At 38.7% G+C, this 13,617-nt stretch overlaps 1 protein-coding gene across 3 annotated transcripts in view; it reads right to left on the bottom strand.

Moving 5' to 3' along the window:
- FER (FER tyrosine kinase) overlaps positions 1-13,617 on the bottom strand; it is a 406,586-nt gene that overhangs the window by 201,593 nt on the left and 191,376 nt on the right. The window lies entirely within an intron of this gene.

Raw genomic sequence — 13,617 nt, 5'->3', positions numbered from 1 at the left:
CCTCAAATCCTAGAAATATTGAAACTAGGCAAAATAACCTTTGGACTGGGCCAAACCAACATTGTATTCTAAACAACTGTTTGCCAAGCTAACAGGAAAGCAGACATTCTGACTACTGGACTAAAACTTAAAGATATCCTTTAAAAGTACCATCACCATGTATAGCTAAAGCATAACTCAGCTTATTTGCACATTTTAGAAATTCCTTTCCTTACTTCTTAACACCTAGAGATACTCCTTCCTTCTATTCATGTAATTATCCTTTCTCATAAAAACCTTGCCATCACTGTCTAATTGGAACACTATTTGAGTTTCTGCCTAAATGAGTGCTCCCCAAATACCTGTTCTTTGGCTCTCAAATAAACTCTTGTTGCCTCTCATTTTCACCTTTTGCTTTTAGGTTAACAACTGCTGTTCCTTAAAATATCTGCTGGTAAATTTGTGCTAAAAACTGAAAGGCAGTCTATAAGTTATATGTATTATGACAACGTTTTTGCACTTTATTAAATGGATCAAGCCTAAAATCCAAGTTTACTTTGACTTCTCAGACTATACTAAACGAAGGCTAAATATTCAAAATTCTGTATATTTCCCTTGGCAAAATATCCTATATAGTTCCTGCTAGACTAAGTTTCATAAGTTTCATAAAGGATAGGACCATAACTGTCAAGTTCACTATTACATCCTAGTGCTAGAATACTGGAGTTCAGAAAAAAAAATGTTGTAGTTGTTGAACTATTGACATTACTGAGACTATACATCATAATTTATGCTAGCTGGGATCATAATAAAAACAAATAAAATATATTTCAACTCTGAAACTTATAAGAAATGTAATTTGGGGTAAATTATAATCTCTGAATTTTCTCACCTAGTAATGGGGGTAAAACTGATATTCAATTCACAGTTGTTGAAAAGATTTAATAAAATAATAGACATAGAGTGTTATCAATACACTATACACTCAATAAATATTTCTTTTCTTTCTTCACAATTTAAAATCTTCCAAATTTCCTTCTATTCTGATTCACCTGTCCACTGAAAAACTTTTTAAATAAGAAAGTATATGGTATTTTACAGTTTCCAAAACATATCCACAGCGATTTTTTCACATGATGTTTACAACTATGTGGGGTTATTGTTAGGTGAAGATGACTTTAAGAGGCTGGTTGACTTGTCCCAGATTATGTGGTTGGTAGTGCTGAAAACTGGCATTTAGAGTTGAATTCTCTTTGCTCACACTAGAGGTCAACATGGAAATTTACATATCCTTGATGAGTGTCCTAAGGAGAACATTTATAACTTTTTGTGCTCTTCCACTCTCAATAGACCTAATAATTGATCTAAAAGAGGCAATCGGAATGTAGGTATTCTAGATCAAAACTTTTTCCCAAACTGTACATTTCCCTTACTCAAAATCTAATTGGACATGATATTTATCTCATTTTTCAAGAGGTAGAAGATTCATTCTTAGCCACAAATTTTAAACACACGGAGCTTCTTAAAAATTCAATACAAATGACTCCTTAAGAGGATTGACTACAAAAGCACAGCTAGCTAGATGCCTCCAAAAATTTTAATGAGTGTAATATTGTGATACAGTAAGAAATTACGTTTGGTTTTAGACCCCTTTTCTGGCACAGCTCCTAAAACCCTTTAAAATTCCTAACTGCTTAGTGTCATAAAGGCATCTTTCCTTACAAGACTGGGATGACTTTTGGAAAGCCCCAAGGCAACCTAAGGATGGAGGCTGGTTGCCAGGGCAGCCAGTTGTGATTAGAGAGGTAGAACCTTCAGTCCCACACCCTGAACTCTGGGAAGGGGAGAGAGGCTGGAGATTGAGTTCAATCACCAATCACCAATTATTTAATAAATCGTGACCATGAAATTAAACTACATATTTCATAGACATTACATAGAAATCCCAAAGTGCTGGCTTTGAAGAGCTTCCCACTTGGTGAAGGCAGGGATGGAGATAAGGGAAGGTGGCATGCCTGGAGAGAACATGAGAGCTCTATACTCCTTCCCACATACTTTGCCCTATGCCTCTCTTCTACCTGACTGTTCCTGAGTTTTTTCCTTTATAATAAACCGAACATCTAGTAAGTAAAATGTTTCTCTGAGCTCTGTAAGCTACAGCAAATTAATCAAGCCCAAGGAAGGGGTCATGGGAACCTCCAATCTATAAACCACTTGCTCAGAAGCACAGGTGACAACCTGGGCAAGCAACTGGCCTCTGAACTTGGTGTGAGGAGGGGAGGAAATTTTGTGGGGCTGAGCCTTTAACCTGTGATATCACTCTCTAATTCCAGGTAGAGTATGTCAGAATTAATTACTTGGTGGTATGGGGGGGAACACACACACACACAATGAATTGGAAAAAAAGATTCTTTAAAAAAAGTATTCCTGTGATATTCACTAACACTATTAAATACAAATCTTTTTAAGAAACCCACTATAAAAACTTGTAAAATTTTATGCTGAGCCTCTACTCAAATGAAGTGAATTTCTTAAATCATATAATAAACAATAGGCCTTTTAAGACAAAATATAGTAGTTGTTTAATTAATCCAAATCTGTGCTCACCTCCCATCACTCCTTCCACAAGTGTTTCTGCTACCCTGGCCCCTGCAGTTCCTCATTTATACCAAGAAACACTCCCCAGATGCTCATGGAGGATATTCAGGCACCAAACACCAGTATGGCTCTACCAGCTTAAAGTTGGTATCTGTTTTCATAGGGTAGTATTCACATTGTACTGACTGTCAAGTACTTTTGCAATTACCACTGCATATAACCATAACCATAATGCCTTGGTTTGGTTCACATTTCCCCTCAAAACTCATTAGGAGACCTTCTATGATCACAATGTTTTAAGAAAGCAGCTCTCCCCTACAGACACATCACACAACCCCCACCCTCCTCATCACGCTCAGGTCATTACCTCTCTGACCTGCGTCATTTCATAACATGTACTGCCCTCTGCTGTAATAAGGACACTGCCCAGCACAGAGTGAGTGTTAAGTAAACATTTGCTAAAGGAATAAATACTGAATCATATATATTTACTATCAACCTCCTTTTCATTAAAGTTTTAAATCATCTTAATTAATTAAATAATTTTAAGGAATTAGGCACATGGATGTAGATTTAAGGAAAAAGAATGTTAAATTGAATGTTAAATTGAAAAGGACTTAAACATCAAAGACTATATAATGAGCCTGTAGAAAAGGAAAATCATTAAACAGTAATATTGGGAGAAGCAATTCTTAGTATAAGGTAAAATAGCCTTTAAGAGATGTTAAACTAAAATGCAGAGTACCTAATGAAAAGTATAGTTTCCTCTCTCGTGTTTTTGTGTACATGTGTTTGATCATGAATGTTGTTGCCACTAACCTGTCTCCTCACCACTAGCCAGTAGTTTCAGCCACAGAAAGATCTACTCTCCTCTAAAAAACCCTGCCTCCAATATTCTGGCAACCTACACCAAATTCTGATCAGAAGCCAGGTACCTGATTCAAGCAGGCAGGCAAGTCATTTGTCTAAGATTCAGCTTAATGGCTCATTGCCTAACTCCCCCAAATTTAATCATGAACTTTAATTTCCACTCAGAAAGAAATTTCTTTTAAAAAACAGCTAAATATAAGAAATATTAAATGTAACAAGTCAAATAACCTATCAAGGCATGACTTAATTATTAAATGTTCATTATTAAATGTTAAAGTTGATCTAGATTAAATGTTAATTATTAAATGTTAAAGTTGAACGAGATGTCTTTCTAACCTAAAATATAACCTTGGTATATTTTACCAAGTCTTACATTTTACCCAAAATCCCAGATCTCCAACACAATATTACTGTTTAATGATTTTCCTTTTTATAGAATTTTATAATATAGTTTTTGATATGTTAAAATCTTTTTCCATTTAACACTTTATGGAATCAAAGATACTTCATTTCCCTTGAACCCACATCCATGTTCCTTAAAAGAAACAATTTATTCTGGTCTCTAAATTCTAGACTCTACAATCTGGACAGACAGTGGTTAAGAACATGAGCTCAAACCTCAGCTCTGAGTCCTATCAGTTGTGTTATCGTGTGCAAGTCATTTATCATATTAAGCTTCAGCCCCTCATTCGTAATAGTGTATGGTGTTAATAACAATAATGTTGTATTGGATTAATAGCAATACTTCATAGGAATATATGAGGGTTAAATGAAATAATGCATATAAAAAGCTCAGCAAGTACCTGGCTTATAGCAATTGCTCAATGAATTCAATTCGTGAAAAAATATTTGCTGAACAGCGACTATGAGTCAGCAATGTTCTAGGTACTGGGATAAGGCTGCACTAATTGTTAAATGTAATTCTGGCCCTTATGAAACTTACATTTCACTTGGGGGACACAGGCAACTAAAATATATAATATGTCAGGTAAACATGACCATAACAGAGGGAAATGAAAAAGGGGAAGGAGGGAATATAGGAGGTGAAGTATTATTTCACACGTGGTAGTCGGAAAAGGCCTAACTGATGGAGTGACATTTGAACAGAAACTAAACTAAGTAACGAACGGGTCATGTGCATATCCTACGTGTTGCTAATATAAGGATGAGGATGATGGGTGATCAGTCGCCCCTGTTTATAACAATGCCTTTCATTTTCCATATCTTTACACAGACTTTGGGAGACAGTATAGGAGAAAGCAGCCAGTAGAGGGTAAGAGATGAGTGTCTTGGGCACCACTGGCTTTATTACCATGAGAAAGTTAAATTATTTCTCTAGCTCTAGACAATCTGGTCGCCTATACCTCTGAAGGTAAGAAATAGATCACTTTGGCCACTGTGTCCCCCAGTTAGGCATTAGGATGATATATTTATATTTTTATGGATAAGGAGGAAATAAATGGAAAGAGTCTTAGAAGTAAGTTGCTATAAACAGAAATTATATTGAAGCCAAAATAGCATTCTTTATGTAGGCTACAAATGATGTCTGGCAAGATGGAAATTTGATGTTTTACAGCACATATTATGGTCAAAGACATTAACTTCTTACACAAATTAAATCAAGAAATGGATTCCAATTATAAGAGTACAAATGACTTCACAAAGGAAGATATATAACAGATAATATGACCATAATAAAATCCATATCAGTTTGTACTCTGCTCATAATTGAAAATTATCTAACTTTCACAACCTCTACTTTGTGAAAGAGTAACACGATTCTTTAAATCAAGTGCACAACAATATTTACAACAGAGATAATGATTTGCATATTTCAAAAATCAGTACTTTAGATCAGGTTAATAGCTATATAAACTTGAAATTTCCACCTCATAAAACAATCATATATAGTGCCTTAATCTTCTATAGCTTTTAGTTTACAGTCATTTTCACAGCCAGTACTATAACGTGATGCGATAATCAGCTCCACAGCCGGAGCTGGGCGTTTGGGAGAAAGAGAATCACTGGCTGTGAAACAATCCAGAGAATCTACTCCATTTAACTCGACTTGTGTCATGAAAATGTTACATAGTGAGAGATGCAACTTTACTTGAAGTCATATATTCCCACTCAAGACTGGTATTATGGCTTTGGTCTCTGAAATTAGACCTGGCTAAGCAAGTAGACAATGCAAATATTTGGTTGGTTTGTGAAATGGGAAATCAGTATCTCTAAAAACTCAGTTGTTAACATGGGTAAAAAGTATCTTCACTACACTGAATTTTATTTCATACTGAGACACACAGGAACTGAAATTCATACTTTCACATGCATACAAGTATACAAAACTCCTGGCACTTAAAGTACTGGAGGGAGGGCAGTAATGAAGAGAAAATGTCAAAGTTGTCCCCTATGTTTATGGTTTGATCAGTTGGGTATTTGTTGTTACCACTTACTGAGAAAGGAAGAACACATTTTGGAGTTAAAGGTGATAAATTCAGTTTTCGGTGAAAAGTTGAAAAACATTAGTTTTGGGAGATATATAAATATGAACTAGAATTATAAATTTGCAAGTCACATGTAAAAATAGTACATGAAGCCATGGGAATACATCACCTTAACTAAAGAGCTCTTAAAATTATTCAAGACAGGATGGCGTCCAGATGGGTGGGAGCAGAGTCCACTTCCCCCTGCACATGGGTGAAATACCTAGTTGATCTTCTGAGGAGCAGAGCGAGCAGCCAACAGTATCCCAGCATATATGAAGATTGGAGACCAAAAATTGTAGAGGACATTGAACAATCAGACAGTAAGGAGAGTGCTTCAGGACAATAAGGTCCCTGAGACCAGCACAGGGACCAAGGTGGCTGCAGCCCCAGGTCCAGAGCCTGCTGGGTCTGCTGCAGGGCTCTTTGGAGAGAGCCAGGTCAACAGCTCCCTCCCCTGCCAAACAAGGTTTGAGCAGCACCAGGGACCTGGTTGCTTGAAGTCAGAGAGGGGAATAAGGACGAAATGGCAAGCACAGGGGGGTGTGAGCACCCACGGAGACTGTAGTCACTGGCTGGGGAGAGTTGAGAGTTGGGCCCTATTGGACCCTAACCCAGTCCCTGGTCTGGTTGGAGAGGTGGGCTGTGGGAGAGGACAGGCCCTTGTATGGAGGGGCAGGCTTGAGCAGGAGGAATTTCTCAAAAAGAAAAAGTGCAAAAAGAGACACTCAGCGATTGGGGAATTCCCTTACAGCAGCCGTTTTGGCCTCCTCCCCACCCAACCACGCGGTGCTCCACACGGTGGCACAGAAGGCCCCTCAGAGCCCACACCTGAAGCCCCAGGGAAAGTGTGCACCTGAACCTGCAGGACCAGAGGCTGCCTGGCCCAGTGGGCACATCCGCAGCCCCAGAGAGAGTGCTCACCATGGAAGGCCCCACGCTCACTGCCGCAGCAGCCCCAGGACAGTGCACACCAGAACCGGCCTGACCAGGAGGCTGCTCCTCATGCCACACCCACAGGCACGAGACAGAGCGCACCTAACCCCTCCCCGCAGAGGCACCACATCCAACCTCTGCGCCCTGGGGGAAGCACCAGAGGAGGCATGCACCTGCATCTGCAGTGGCAATCTCGGTGGTACCCCTGCCCTGCAGGGCCAACTGGCTCTCTGGAGGTAGGCAGGAATGCCCCCGCAGAGGAGGACTTCAGGGCTCAGGGAGTCAACAATCCCCAGAGAGATTTGACTCAGTGCGGGGGGCTGAACTGGCCTGAGTGGGTGCTGAGAGTCCCTAGCATCTAGGACAGCAAAGAGCGAGAAGGGGGTGTGTGAATTGCCTCTAATTGGTACACACCGGGGACAGCACAACTGGTGGACTGAAGGCCTAGGCTGGGTGCAGAGGAGTGCTGGGGGTCCAGCGGCAAACTGGGGAACGGGGCTGGAGGCTTGCCTAGTGCTGCTCAGGAAGAGAGAAAAATCAAACCAATTCCCCCTCAGCCTTTTGCAGCCAGGAAGACCAGCAGAACTGGCTTGGCCAGTTTGAAGCCAGCAGGAGGCTTTTTCTTTTTTTAGTAACAATTTTTTTTTTCTCTTTTAACTCCTTTCTCTCTTTCCTTCTTTCTTTTTTTATTCCTTCTTCCTTTCTTTCCATTTTTATCTCTTCTTTCTTTCTTTTTAAAAAAATTACCACAGGTGAGACAATGAAACCTGGAACTGTGAAAAGACCAGAGTTGGACCCAAAGAGGGGATATCCCAACAGCTGAGACAGTGAGACAAATTCCACTTTGCTATTCCAGAGAACTTGCAAGTTATTGTATATTTGTATTATTTTTTCATTATTTTTACATCTTTAATTTTATTAGTATTTTTGTATTTCTCTTCTTTCTATTACATCTTCTTCACCTGGCTGGTTAAATTTGCATTGTTTCACTGGTTTCCCTTGTTCTCTCTTTCATAGTGTATTTTTAATTGACTGTCTTTCACTTCACTTATGTTCCATTAGCACACAACTCTAGGTCCTATACCTGCCATTCTTGTTATCCAGATCATATAGATTCTGTACCATACAATTGTAAACACTACACAGCACCCCTCCCAGGTCTTAGCTCGCTTCACAGTTTCCTGAGCTTTATTGTTGTTGCAGTTAACTCTATTGTCTCGCACACTACACCTATTTTCTATCCTTTACTCTCACTTTACCTCATAATCTGACTGCCCACAAGCTCACTGCTTTCTAGATCCAACTCACAATCCTTCCCCACCCTAACAAGAGTCTTATCTTCTTTTCACCCTTTCTAAAAAGTGGATAGTTGGGTGAAATATCACGGTTAACATTATATATACCCAAAGGATCTCCTATCTCTTCTCTACGGGCTGGTACATTAAATAGAATACACTCCTGCTGTATTAAACCATTTCACCTCCCCCCTCCAACTGATCACAATAAAAAGAGTAGAACACCAGGATACCTGCTGGAAGAGGAAACCCAGAAACAACGGAACCACCAACAGATAACAACAGAAGAAGGTGAAGGAGGGAGTGGAAGCTACACTGACTCAACCCAGGACCATCTGGAAATACAACTAAATGGTGGAGAAATTACACAGAACAAACAATTGAACACAAGCAAGAGAAAAGCCTCAAAACCTCATACACATGGATGAACGACTTTCAACACAACCTGCCCATACCTGCAAAACAGAACACAAGAGGTGGTGGACAAAGTGACCCTCAGTTAACCAGCTGGAGGAAAGAACCTACCAAAAAAAGACGCAAGAACAATAAAAACCCAAAGAAATACACAGAGCCAACATAAATGACAGCCCAAGACCAGAGAGCTCGGGAGAGCAATAAGACTGTACCACTGAATCTCACAGGTCTTCTATCATAGAAGTTGACACCAGAAACCCAGGGAGTAAGAACAGATCAATGTAAGAAGCAGAGACTAACAGGAAGTCTCATAAACAATAGAAAGACAAAGAAACAATCCCCAAATGAAAGGAAAGGAGGAAGCCTCAGAAACAATGCTAAATGAAATAGACGCAAGTCAACTATCAGATATTGAGTTCAAAGCAATGGTTATCAGGAAGCTCAATGAGCTCACTGAGAATTACCAAAACCTACAGGGAAACTACAATGAACTCACTGCAAACTATATCAACATGAAAAAGGAATTAGAAACTATCAACAAGGGCCAAGAGGAAATGAAGAATACAATTTCAGAACTGAAGAACACAGTAGAAGGAATCAAAAGCAGGCTCAATGAAGCAGAGGATAGGACCAGTGAGCTGGAGGACAAAGTAGAAAAAAACACCCAGAATGAGCAAGAAAAGGAAAAGAGGCTCAGAAAGAATGAAGAGGGGTTAAGGGAAATGCAGGACAACATGAAATATAATAATATACATATAATAGGGTTACCAGAAGGAGAAAAGGAAGAGCAAGGGATAGAAACCTGTTTGAAAAAGTAATGATGGAAAACTTCCCTAATTTGATGAGAGAAAAGTCACACAAATGCAGGAAACACAGAGAGTCCCAATCAAGAGGAACCCAAAGAGGCCCACTACAAGACACATCATAATTAAAAAATGGCAAAATTCCAAGACAAAGAGAGAATCTTAAAGGCAGCAAGGCAGAAACAAGAAGTAACATACAAGGGAGCCCCCATAAGGACTAGCGGCTGACTTCTGAATGGAAATGCTCCAAGCCAGAAGGGAGTGGAAAGAAATATTCCAAGTAATGACAACCAGAGGCCTGCAACCAAGACTACTACATCCAGCAAGGCCCTCAATTAAAATGGGAGGCCGAAGAAGGAGCTTCTGGACAAAAGAAGCCTCAAAGAATATACCTCCTCCAAACCAGCTCTGCAGGAGATGCTAAAGGGTTTGTTTTAAGAACAGGAGAAAAAAAAGTGAAAGAGAGAGGAACACAGGTATGAAAAAATGGCAATGAATAAGTACCTATCAATAATAACCTTAAATATAAATGGATTAAATGCCCCAATCAAAAGACACAGAATAGCTGAAGGGATAAGGAAACATGACTCACACCAGAACAAAAGACCTACACGGACTGAAAGTGAAGGGCTGGAAACAAATTTTCCAGGCAAAAGGACAGGGGAAAAAAAGCCGGAGTAACAATACTCACATCAGACAAAACAGACGTCAAAAGAAGAGCCATAAAGAGAGACCCAGAAAGTCACTTCATAATACTCAATAGAAGAATCCATCAAGAAGACATAAGCATTGTAAATATATATGTACCCAACATAGGAGCATCCAAATACATAAAGAAAATCTTGGAGGACTTCAAGAAAGATATTGATAGAAACACATTTATAATAGGAGATTTTAATACCCCACTGTCAAAAATGGACAGATCTTCCAAACAAAATATCAACAAAGATATTGTGGCATTGAACAATGCCCTAGATCAAATGGACTTAATTGATATATATAGAGCATTTCATCCCAAAGAAGCAAAATATACATTCCTTTCAAATGTACATGGAATACTTTCAAAGATAGACCACATGATAGGACACAAAGCAAGCCTCAACAAATTCAAGAAAATTGAAATCATATCAAGCATTTTCTCCGACCACAAGGGTCTGAAACTAGAAAGCAACCTCAAGGAAAACAACCCAAAACACTAAAAAACATGGAGATTGAATAGCATGCTATTAAATAATGAATGGGTCAAGAATGAGATTAGGGAAGAAATCGAACAGTTTCTGGAAACAAATGAAAATGAACTTACAACAATCCAAAACCTATGGGACACAGCAAAGGCAGTCCTGAGAGGGAAGTTCATACAATACAGGCCTACCTACAAAAGCTAGAAACATTTCAAATAAACAACCTAACCCTATGCCTACAAGAACTTGAGGAACAACAACAAAGACAACCCAGAGCAAGTAGAAGGAAGGAAATAACCAAGATCAGAGCAGAATTAAATGACATAGAGACTGCAAGGACAATTCTAAGGATCAATGAATCTAGGAGCTGATTCTTTGAAAAGATAAAAAAAAATCAGCAGGCCTTTATACAGGCTCATCAAGAACAAAAGAGAGAGAACCCAAATAAACACAATCAGAAATGAAAGAGGAGAGATTACAACTGATACCACAGAAATACAAAGGATTGTAAGAAATTACTATGAACTATATGCCAAGAAATTTGAAAACCTAGGTGAAATGGACAAATTTCTAGAAAAATATGATCTTCCAAAACTCAATGAAGAAAAAGCAGAAAGCCTGAACAGACCAATAAGAGATGATGAATTTGAAACAGTAATCAAAAAGCTTCCAACACACAAAAGCCCTGGACCAGATGGCTTCAAAGGAGAATATTACAAAGCATTTAAGGGAGAACTAACCCCAATTATCCACAGATTATTTCAAAAAATTCAAGAAGATGGAAGCCTCTCAAACTCTCTTTACCAAGACAACATCATCCTAATCCCCAAACCAGATAAAGACACAATGAAGAAAGAAAACTTCAGGCCAATCTTACTGATGAACATAGATGCTAAAATCCTCAACAAAATATTGGCAAACCACATCCAGCAATACATTAAAAAGATCATACACCATGAACAAGTGGGATTCATCCCAAGGATGCAAGGATGGTACAATATTTGCAAATCAATAAACATAATACACCACATAAATAAAATGAAAGAGAGAAATCACATGATCATATCAATAGATGAGGAAAAAGCATTTGATAAGGTACAGCACCCATTTATGATAAAAATACTCAGCAAAGTGGAATAAACGGAGCATTCCTCAACATAATAAAGGTCATTTATGAGAGACCTACAGCCAACATCATACTCAATGGACAAAAATTTAGAGCTTTCACACTAAGATCAGGAACAAGACAAGGATGCCCTCTCTCACCACTCCTATTCAACATAGTACTGGAAGTCCTAGCCACAGCAATCAGACAAGAAAAAGAAATAAAAGGCATCCAAATTGGAAAGGAGGAAATGAAACTGTCACTGTTTGCAGATGACATGATAGTGTACATGGAAAATCCTATAGACTCCACCAAAACACTACTTGACCTAATAAATGAATTTAGCAAAACAGCTGGATACAAAGTCAATACTAAAAAATCAAAGGCATTCCTATATACCAACAATGAAACTGCTGAAACAGAAATCAGGAAAAAAATCCGATTTGATATAACAACAAGAAAAATAAAGTACCTAGGAATAAACCTAACCAAGGAGGTAAAAGACCTGTACTCAGAAAACTACACAACACTGAAGAAAGAAATTAAGGAAGACACAAACAAATGGAAACATATACTGTGTTCATGGATCGGAAGAATTAACATCATCAAAATGGCCATACTACCCAAAGCGATTTATAGATTCAATGCAATCCCTATTAAAGTAACAGTGACATATTTCACAGATATAGAACAAACATTTCAGAAATTTATATGGAACCACAAACGACCCCGAATAGCTGCAGCAATTTTGAGAAAGAAGAACCAAGCAGGAGGGATCACAATACCTGATATCAAACTGTATTACAAGGCCACTGTACTCAAAACAGCCTGGTACTGGCATAAAAACAGGCACATAGACCAATGGAACAGACCAGAGAGCCCAGAAATAAACCCAAGTCTCTATGGTCAATTAATATTTGACAAAGGGGGAAGAAGCCCCCTATTTTTACCCCATAACATGGAGTAAAAATAGCCTCTTCAACAAATGGTGTTGGGAGATCTGGACAGCTACATGCAAAAAAATGAAACTCGATCACCAACTTACACCATACACAAAAATAAATTCATGATGGTTAAAAGACTTAAATATAAGTCATAACACCATAAAAGTCCTAGATAAAAGCATTGACAGGAAAATCTCAGACATTCCATGCAGCAACATCTTCACTGATATGTCCCCTAAAGCAAGGGACATAAAGGAAAGAATAAACAAATGGGACCTCATCAAAATAAAAAGCTTCTGCAGGGCTAAATAAAACAGCATTAAAATACAAAGAGAACCAACATTATGGGAAAACATATTTGCCAATGATTCGTCAGACAAAGGTTTGATCTCCAAAATACATAAAGAACTCACACAACTCCACTCCAGGAAGAGAAAAAAACCAATTAAAAAATGAGCAAAGGACTTGAACAGACACTTCTCCAAGGAGGACATACAGAGGGCCCAGAGACATATGAAAAGATGCTCAGCATCACTAGCCATCATAAAGATGCAAACTAAAACCACAATGATATACCACCTCACACAGGTCAGAATGGCCAACATAAACAAATCAACGATCAAGTGTTGGAGAAGATGCGGAGAAAAGGGAACCCTAGTGCACTGTTGGTGGAAATGCAGACTGGTGCAGCCACTGTGGAAAACAGTATGGAATTTCATCAGAAAACTAAAAACGGAACTGTCTTTTGACCCAGCAATTCCACTGCTGGGATTATACCCTAAGAGCCCTAAAACACCAATCCAAAAGAACCTATGCACCCCAATGTTTATAGCAGCACAATTTATAATAGCCAAGTGCTGGAAGCAACCTAAGTGCCCATCAGCAAATGAGTGGATCAGAAAACTATAGCAATTTACACAATGGAATACTACGCAGCAGAGAGGAAGAAGGAGCTTATACCCATGGAACTGGAGAGCATTATGCTAAGTGAAACAAGCCAGGCAGT

This window comes from Desmodus rotundus, chromosome 1 (assembly GCF_022682495.2).
Source record: "Desmodus rotundus isolate HL8 chromosome 1, HLdesRot8A.1, whole genome shotgun sequence".
In the NCBI taxonomy this organism is placed as follows: Eukaryota; Metazoa; Chordata; class Mammalia; order Chiroptera; family Phyllostomidae; genus Desmodus; species Desmodus rotundus.
The sequence above is the reverse complement of the archived record's forward strand: the minus strand, read 5'-3'. Positions and strand labels throughout refer to the sequence as shown.